The sequence below is a fragment of the Chinchilla lanigera genome, unplaced genomic scaffold (genome assembly GCF_000276665.1).
Source record: "Chinchilla lanigera isolate Chin_1 unplaced genomic scaffold, ChiLan1.0 scaffold00121, whole genome shotgun sequence".
Lineage (NCBI taxonomy): Eukaryota > Metazoa > Chordata > Mammalia > Rodentia > Chinchillidae > Chinchilla > Chinchilla lanigera.
Window position 1 is genome coordinate 205,970 of NW_004955522.1, and position 10,052 is coordinate 216,021.

A 10,052-nucleotide genomic window follows, 5' to 3' on the forward strand; every position below is an offset into this window, starting at 1 on the left:
GGGTGCAGACAGATACAGGTCTACCGCATTGCTAAGGAATTTGATTTCAGCTGGCAAAAACATGGGGAAAAAATTTAAAAGCTCTTAGAAAGAAAAGCATCACTAGATGCATTACTTAAAGAAATGTTTTTTCCAGGTTTCTCTGAAAAAGAACTTTCAGTTTAGTTTAGTTTTATTGAGACAGAGTCTCACTATGTATTTCAGACTGCCCTCAAACTCATGATCCTGCTGCCTCAGCTGCCCATATGCTGAGATTACAAGCATGTGTCACCACACTTGGCTGTTAGAACATACTTTTAAAAATCTTCTTTGTGTTGAACATATCCAAGTTTTAAAGTTTAACTCCAAGAAATACACTGTAAGAAGAAACAACTAAAAATTGACTGCACATGTTGGCTTTTTAACTTGTGATGATAGATTTTTTTTTTACAATGCCCTCTAGTTGTACTTTTTAGTCCAATTAATCTTTCCCCTCTTGGATTCATACACAGTGTGTAATACCATTCATGAATAGGAATTTATGTAATAATTTCTCATCTGCTCCAATCCCAATACAATGTTTAATAGAAATTTGCATGTATGAGAATCTATCATATCAGAGCATTTAAAAATATACTTTACACCCTAAAATTAGGAAGCTGATGGACATCATGTTTATGTCTTATTCTGATCACCTTCAGGGCAGTTCAAGATGGAGCTCTGGTGGCTGGAGCACGTGGACAAAACGTGGGAGACTGCTTCAGACGCTGCCACAAAGGAGTAATTTCACCCTGGATTTCCTACTTCTTGGGACAAAAGCCAGATTACATGCTCCCACAATGCATCAGAGTATTTCAGAAAGCAAAACAGCTTTTGCTTGTACAGGATAGCCGGCATGTTCAACCATACTTTTATGACTTCAAATTTATAATCTCCAGCACACACACATTTCAAAATGAAAACTTAGGGATTAAAATAAGAGCCCTCTATGAGTTGGTGCTCTAATAATTGGAATTTATTAATGTTTTCTTGTAAAATGGTCAGTAGGACCTAGCACAGAGCCTCCTTACATTCCTGATTCCTACTACTATGGAACAAGCCACATAATATTTTCAATAAAACTCACATAAAATCACATGGCAAGACTTTTTTTAAAACCTTTAAATAGTTGCTCCTTTAAAACAAACTATAGTTTAACATACTGACAACTTAAGCCTACAAACGTCTTGAATGCCTAGTTCTTGGCATTAACAGAGAATTTTATGCAGTATTAATTAAATATAGTAATTTTAACAATATTATTCACAACGTGAACCATAAACAAGTTATTAATTGTTTTGAATAGATCCCTCATCTCTCTCAGGATAGGTAGGGTGATAAGGAAAACTGTTTAAGTCACTCAACATGGGGAATTACATTGATTGATTTGTTTAATATTAAATCAAATCATTTTGATATATTCCTTGATTCAGGTTACTAATATTGCACCAGGGATTTTTGCAGCTACATTTATATGAGATAGTAGTCTGCAATTTTCTTGTAATGTCTTTCACATCTGGGCGTTGCTGATCTCATAAATCAAATTCTAAGTCCGAATTAACTTTTCAAGTTGGGAAGTCTTCCCTCTTTTACTCATCTCTGAGAGAATTGGAATAAATGGTGTTAGTTCCTGTACAAACATCTGAAGTTATTAGTCAGTGACACTTTCTGGATTTAGAGTGTGCTTGTATGTACATTTGTGTGTATTTGAAAGTCTTCTGGTAATAAATTGAATTTATTTAGTGAGCGTGTTTTCAGTGTGTGATCAGAGTTTCTACTTTATTTTGTAACAGTTGGATAAGTTCTGGCTTTTATGAATTTGTCTATTTAAAATAAGTTTTCAGATTTATCATCACACTGCCTTCTGGGTTTTTTGATGAGAAATCAGTCACTATTTGTGTTTTTGTTTTCCTTGTGTAATATGTCATTTTTCTTTCACTGCTTTTTACCATTTTTAATATTCCCTTATTATCCTTGTGTTATCAGTAGCAATTGCTCTTCTCTTACCCTGTTATTGACGGTTGTGTTCTTTTTCATGTACAACCCTTTTTAGGTGGGTTTTCATGAGAACGTTAAGGCCTCGGATATCCACTGAGCGCAGTAAATTAACTTATCCCGGGCGCGCTGGAATGATACCAGTAATAGCGCATCTTTGAGCTGATTGAGAAAATAATACCTACATTCATTTTCCGCAGTGCTTCATCCTCTCATGGAAATCTGGGTGGTAAGGATCCCTGAGGAGTTACAGTAATTTTCCTTATGACAGTCTGCTCTTCACAGGAAATGCAAAGGCACTGTAACAGCAGCAGCCCACTGATTCCTTGTCTGTTAAGCTGTTACGTGTATCACAAAAGCACTGTCTCCTTAGTCAGGCATCGGTGCATCATTTAAACAATTAAATCTATTTTGAAAAATTAAAGAATAAAAGTACATTTGCCGGTGTTCATGTCTGGTGTTCTCTGCTCCATTCTTGAATTACGAACTTGAACCTTCTGCCATTACCTTTACCCAGGAGCACTTGCGTGTTTCTTGTAGTGTTGCTCTAACTGCAGCAGATTCCCTCAATGCTTTAATCTAAAAAGTGACTTTATGTCACCTTGGATTTTGAAGGATGTCTCTAGAATTGTGCATTAAAATTTAGACTGATATTTTCTTAAAGTGATTTAAAAAGTCACATTGCCCTCTGCCTTTTTTGATGAGAAATCAGCCATAATTTTTGCCTTTCTTCCTCTCACAGAATGCATTTTTCTTTTTCTGCTTTTAACATTTATTCTTTACTTTTGGTTTTTAGCAATCGGCCTACCTCTGCTTTAGTTAAGCCTTCCTTTGTACTTACCCTGTTTGGTATTTGCTGAGCATGATAAATTTATACTTAGGTGTTTTTTCCAAATTTTAGAAACAGCCATTATACCTTCAAGTAAATTTTGTCACATTTCTCCCCTCCCCTGGAGTTGCAATTACCTTACTTATCGTGTGCTACATTGTTTCAAGTGTCCCCTCAGTCACTGATACACTTTTCATTTCTTCAATCTATTCTCTCTCTTCATCAAAGTAGATGGATGATTTCTGTGTTACATTCCCAAATGCGTGGACCCATTCTTCTGCCTTCTTCAACCTGCTAAGTTCATCAATTAAATTTTCCACCTTATATATTTTACTTTTCATTTCTATAATTACTATTTGATTTGATGTGCAGTCTGCTATTTTTTCCTAATTTCTTCTAGCACCTTGTTAGAGCCTTCTAGATCCTCATTTAGGACCTTAAAAATATACTTAAATACATATTTTGAAGTTCATGATTGCTAGTTAAAATATCTGAGTCATCTAGAGATGTTTCTCTATGCATTCTTTTTTCTCTTGATTCAAGGTCATATTTTCCAATTATTTCACATATGTAAATTCTTTTGTGTCTGAAATATCATGGGTGATATAATTAAAGATCTTGAAATATGTTATCATATGTTACCTTCCCTTGAAGCATTAATTTTTGTTTTAGCAAATAGTTCATTTGAACTCAAATTTCAAACTTTGAATTAGTATATTAAATCAAATCCTTTTAATACATTTCTTGATTCAGATCACTAATATGTCACCAAAGATTTTTGACATAAACAGTAGCTAAAATCTCTGCTCAGTTTTCTTAGCTTTTTCTTTTGTTACTGCTATTGTTGCTTTGGTTTTCTTTGGAGGGGGAACTGGGAATCGAACACAGGACCCCATGATTGTCAGGCAGGTGCCGTGCTGCTGAGCTATATATCTGGCCCCTTTGTTGTGTTTTTAGTAGTACTTTTGAGATCTTTCCTGTGGGTGCAAGTTCAAGGGTCAGCCAAGGATTTACAGATGATATGGATTTTGGGGAACACCCCTTCTGTGTTTTCCTTTTTATAGGGTTTTGAGCTAATATTCTCCCCACTTAGGAATTCTCTACTTCATTTCTCTGACCACATAAACCGGTATGGTTGTGGGTTTCTCCCTGAAGTCTTATTCTCCTACAAAACATAGACAGAGCAGACCATTCTCAGGGTATTTCTCCTTTACTGTCAAGAGTATTCACCTGCAGCTTCTGTCTGCTTCTAGTCATTTTTCAGTGCATTCAAATATAATTTTCTTGTATTGGTGCAGAGAGCTGCAAGACCAGCCTAATTCAAGTTACTTTCCCATTAATAGAAGTTATTCACATACTTCTTCTCAATTCTATGTGAAGAACTTGAAAGACAGGGATCCCATTTTTGTGGCTAATAACATAATGCTTTGATATTTTTTGAATGAATGTGGGCCTCTTGCACAATCTGCCTATCCCAGTTTTCTAGCTTAAACTCCTTATGCCCTATTGTGTGCTGTTTCTCTTGCCTGCAATATTTTATCAACTTCCTCCTTCGCTTCCTCCCTCTGAACTGCAGCTCTCCAATGTGTCTTTTACAGTCACTAATTCACCTCTCTAAAACCACAGGGATAATCCTTTCCAGTTCCACTCCACATAATAAAACCTTTGGCCACTCTCATTATTACTAGAATATCTAAAGCCCTGATTTTTAGAGTTAGAAAGTCATTTATGACCCTCTAAATTCTAAGTCCGAATTAACTTTTCATTCTTTGATGCCTCCCACGCCCTGTACTCAGACCACATCATTGTCCTTCATTCAGTACGTTGTGTGTCCTCCCTGCTGTCCATCTTTCTTCCCTCATTATTTTCTACTTGCCAACATGTTAGTCTTTTCCAGGTAAAAATAACATTTTCCTTGTAAAGCCTTAGGATTAATCACACCGGGGACTGGATGAGCACTTCGGTGCTATCATTATGCTTCTTTATCATAGTTTCCTTCTGCCTGTACTTCAGCAAAACTCTCCACCTACCTTTATAAATACTTTTCAGAAGGAAGGCATGTGGTATGAATTTGTGTTTCCAGTGTAGCATTAGTAATTTTCTAGTGCAACTTCCAAGCACCACCGGTCATCAGTTGTACCCAGGAGGTGGCATCCACACGGCGAAATGCAAATATTCTTCCCCAGGCCAGGTGGAAGAGCTCAGCAGCTTCTCCACATTGCCTGGTCAGCAAATGCCTAGAGAGTAACTAAACCTACTTAAACCATATTTTAATAAAACTGAAAGAGACATGATATCCTCCCTCCATGTACCTCATCTATCATACCCAGGTCCGCAGTATCTAACAGATACTCTGTGAGTTACGACTGTGCTCTTTAGCGGCTCACGGTTTATCAAGTTCGCATTTAGAAATATGAAAGTTCAAACCACAAAGCTTCTCTGCAGGTTTATGTCATTTTTATGGTAAGCATCAGCTTTGTTCAAAGAGGGTCTATGTGTCCTGTCTGGATCTCGTCTTGCCTAAACCAGATTAGGATATTTTCCTAGCTATTAAAGCTAGAGAGAAAATGACCTAGTATTGGGATGAATTTTTTTTTTCAATTTTATTGAGGTGTGGTTGATAAACTAAAATGAGTATATTCAACATGTGAAAATCATAATGTGATTTTTTCAGGTAGATATTAAAATAATTCTGACAATCAGGCTAATAAATGTGTTCATACATCACCTAATTCCTGTGTATGTCTAGGGGGGCAAGAATATTTGAAATTTAGTCTCTTAAAAATTTTCAAGTATATATAACATAGTAATCACCATGCTGTACATTGTTCTCTGGCACTTAGCTCATTTTGTACCTCCAAGTTTGGAAACTTTAATCAACATTTCTCCGTTGTCCCCATTCCTCGACCTTGCTACCCATTATTCCGTTCTCTGTGTTTGAGTTTGACTCTGTTTTTGATTCCACATGTACCTGAGATCATACTGTCTTCTTCTTTCTTTATCAGGTTTACTTCACTTAGCATTGTGTCCTCCAAGTTTACCTGTGGTGTTACAAATGGCAGAAATTCCTCCTTTTTTAAGGTTGAATATATTTCATTGTATGTATAGACCACATTTTCTTTCATTCAGCCAGCAAGGAAAATGTAGGCTGTTTCCACATCTTGGCTATTGTAGATAATGCCGCATTACATAGGTGCATGCACACACTCCTTCGGTCATCCTTTGGATATACACTCAGAAATGGGATTGCTGGATCACATTGTAGATGGTAAACCGGTGTAGCCATTATGGAAAGCAATGTAGAGGTTTCTACATAGAAATTTGTACCAGCTGTATCAATTTACTATGGGAATAACTTGAAAAGCAACAAAAGTGGGAATGTGGAATAAGTTTATGCTTACCTGCTTAAAAAAAGAAAAAAAGGTGTCACCAACACCATTCCTTTTTCTGAAATGAACCTCCAACAATAGAAACTGGAAAAATATGAAATGTCACTATACATGTTCCAAGCCTTTTCCACAGTAATTGGAAGCTATGAGTCTTGTTCTTTCCCATAAGAATAAACACCAATGACTTCACCTGCTAAGAAGAAAGGAAGACAAATTTGGTGTACCTCTCTGTTATCCCTCCATCTTTGAAGGCAGATATTATATTGGCAGTGGCAGCATCTACTTTACATCACCAAAAGAATCATAAAAATGTCAGCTTTTATATGATTGGACTGTTAAAGTAGCTCCAGTGACTGTTTAACTCTGAAACTTGTTGTTGGATAGTAAATCTAAACTTTTCTTTGTTTAACCAGTCAAATTGAAGTGTTTTGTCAACTGAAGCACACATATTTCTATATGAGATGTGACTGACTGGTATACAAGTTCCCTTAGGTCCCAAACACCACCTTCAGCCTTTTCATTTAACTTTTTTCCCATTTAATCATTATGGTAACTTGCTATACCTCCATTTCCTTTTTTGCTTGGGTACACTGACACTCAGGAAAGGCAATGATAGAGTAACTGATTAAGAATATATGCATGAGTTTCAAATACACCCTGGCTCCATTCCTGGACTTTGCCTCTTGGTTTAGAAGTGGTATTTCTCATACCATTTCTTTAATCTTTACCTTCCTAATCTGAAAAAGAAGTGTTTTAAAAAGTTGCTACTGACCAGACATGGTGGCACACATCTACAATCCTAGCTATCTGGGAGGTTGAAGCAGGAGAATCATAAATTTGAGACCTGTGTAGGCAATTTGAGAAGACCTTGTCTCAAAATAAAACTTGAACTGTACTGTTAGCTAAATCTATAGCTTAGTAGGATGCAATCTTCAGCAATACATCCTCACTTGCATAGTACTTATTAGAACGGAGTCATTATTCTTGTTATTATTTTAAAGATTGTATTACTGCCTCATATCACAGCAATAGAAAGGGTAACATCAAATAATGATAATCATCAATCAATAAATATTTGATGAAATGGGATTCACACCCAATCTTCCTTAATCCTTATACTTATGTGTTTTGTTCTATAATATGGTAAGAATATCTGAGTAGCTATAATTCCTCCAAGAAATCACAGGGGATGGCAGTATAAAATGTCAGTCTGTTGTGACATTTTACATCTCTGAAACCATGATTCCTGAGGAAGTGGTAGAATGACACCCTAAATCTATAAGTATGTGCATCTTTTGGTGTTTTATGGTTTTTTTCCTTATCTGAGAACTGTTTAAAAAGATCAGGACAAGTCCTAAACCCACTGAAAATTCTTCTTTGCATGCTTCAGTGCATTAGCAATACACACACTCGCATGTGCTTGTGAACATACACATGGCTATCCATCAAAAACCAGGCCGACTGCTGGGTAGATGGTGATAATTGCTCTGGTTGCTCCAGTGATGAATATACTATGTTGAAGGAGAATTTGATTAATCAGGTACCTGAGTCTATAATGATGCCAGCACCAGGCATCGGGATAGTGATGGCGTGTCTTGCTTACCTTGTTTATAAAAGAGAATGTTAGACAAATGAGGCGGCCTACGAGTTTGCTATTAAACCTTTGAGGAGCATATATTACAATATTTTATTTCACCCAGCATGTAGACAGTAGCCAATTTAGAATTAACTAGAATTTCAAATAACACCAGTAATCCTGTCAGCAACACCATAGCCAACAGATCTGAACAAGTGTTTTTAGTCAGAGGGTTTCCTGTGCAGTGCTTGTTAAGCCAAGTGGAAACTGGGAAGGCACAAAGCTTCCTGAGTAGAGTATTCTAGAGATCTTCAAATTAGAATATTCTGGCATTTCCTTCCCCTTTCATTTCTAAAAAGATAATTCATACAGGAATAAATTATAACAATAAATAGTGAGGCTTCTCTGACCAATTAAGGTTGCCATCTGTTTAGTTTCTTTAGAGAATTCCCCAGAAAAAGTCACCTTACAGTTGATTTATGCCATCATGGGAACTTCCTACCAAACAGAAACCACAAACTTCTTCTGATTCAAGACATATTTTCAACGTGAAAAGCAAACTTCTTAAATGTAGAATGGATGATATACCATTATATAAGAAACTCTAACTTCTAAAAGATCTCTTAATATCTACTCCTTAGAGAGCAGGCTTAGTTTTATATCTAATGAAAAGAAATGGAATAAATGATGGACTTAATGAGAAATAAATAATGAGTAATGAAAGTTCGTAAGAAGAGGTAAAGGAAGGAAGTAGAACCTGACTGGATGTGAGCTTGAGTTGCTTCTTCATTTTGCAGGGTATCAGGACAGGGTTTGCATTCTTACTCCCTCTCTTCAGCCATGGGACCTTGTGCAGGTCCCCAGCTTCCAGGAAGCTAAGGTTAAATACAGAAAACTCATCTCCTTCCTGAGGTCCCAGAAAGGCTGAGTCTGCTGTACCTGGCCCATAGAATCAGATCAGAAATAGTAACTTAAGGCCATTGAATAGAAGTCAGCGTGTACTGTTAATTTATTCACATGAACCTATCAGTATAAGTAGATCTTAGTAAAGACTGCCATTTTAGCCATATAAATAGATAAATATGACTAAGTTTTAGTTTAGATGGATTAGCGTCATGTGAGACACTCCCAAATGTCTCACATGACAAGAACTGGATTGGTCTTTATCACTGTCCATTGTTGATATGACTAGTGTACTTCTGCTATATTTATGTTAATGTAAACACACTGGAAAGCACATAGTTCCTCAAGAGAAGCATTGCTCGTGTTTTCTTAATTTATAATCACCATGTCACGGAGTGAAACTTTATTCTAAAAATGGTCTGAAAAATGGGTCATAATAGCTCAAATTTATTTAGTGTTTACTACACAAATAGTTTATCATTTAACATTCAAAAGACCTGTGAATGCATACTATAAATGAGCTCTTTACAGACGGGAAGCCTGACAAGTAGATGAGTTCAGTGGTCCACCAAAGTTATAGGACTGTGTAGTAGAAAGGACAGAATTCAAGGCCTGGCAGTGTGACTTAATGATGCCACTCTGAAAATAGTTTTGTTGAATTAAGCTGATATGTATCCCAGAAGTATGTTATCCTGGGTCTCAGAATAGTTCCCAAGAGACCATAAGATTAAGTGATTAAATATCATGTGATTTCTCTTACATGAAAAACCCAAAATATAAATAAATTAAAGAGCAAATAAAAGATAGTTGATAGGAAAAAGGAGATAGACCTTTAGCAAACGGGTAGGGGATCAAGAAAAAGTGGAGGGAGTGGGAAAAGAGGGGAGGAAAAGGAATGAAAAAATTAAGATGTGTTATGTCCATATACTGGTTCCCCGTGATGAATGTAATCATTGTGTAAAGCAAACATGGGCTAATAAAAATAAAAATAAACAAAAAGTACCCCACACCCCCACAGAGCTCACCATCTAAAGTAGAAAGAATCAATTTATCCTTTCAAAGAGGTCACAGATCAGCAAACACATTAGACAGATGAAGTCTATACTTGTGGTATCTTAATTGGACTTTAAAACCTTGTATCAATGGCATGCTTCTTCTAACTTAGCTATAGCAATGGGACACTAATTGACACAAATTTCAGAATAATATGAACCAGCCCTATCAACTAAATATCAGCACAGATAAGAGAATCTTTAATTTTCTATACCAAAGTGTTTGAAAACACAAAGGCCCAAAAGGTGCAAGATATTTGTTAACTAACTAGATCTTCTTGCTGTTGATT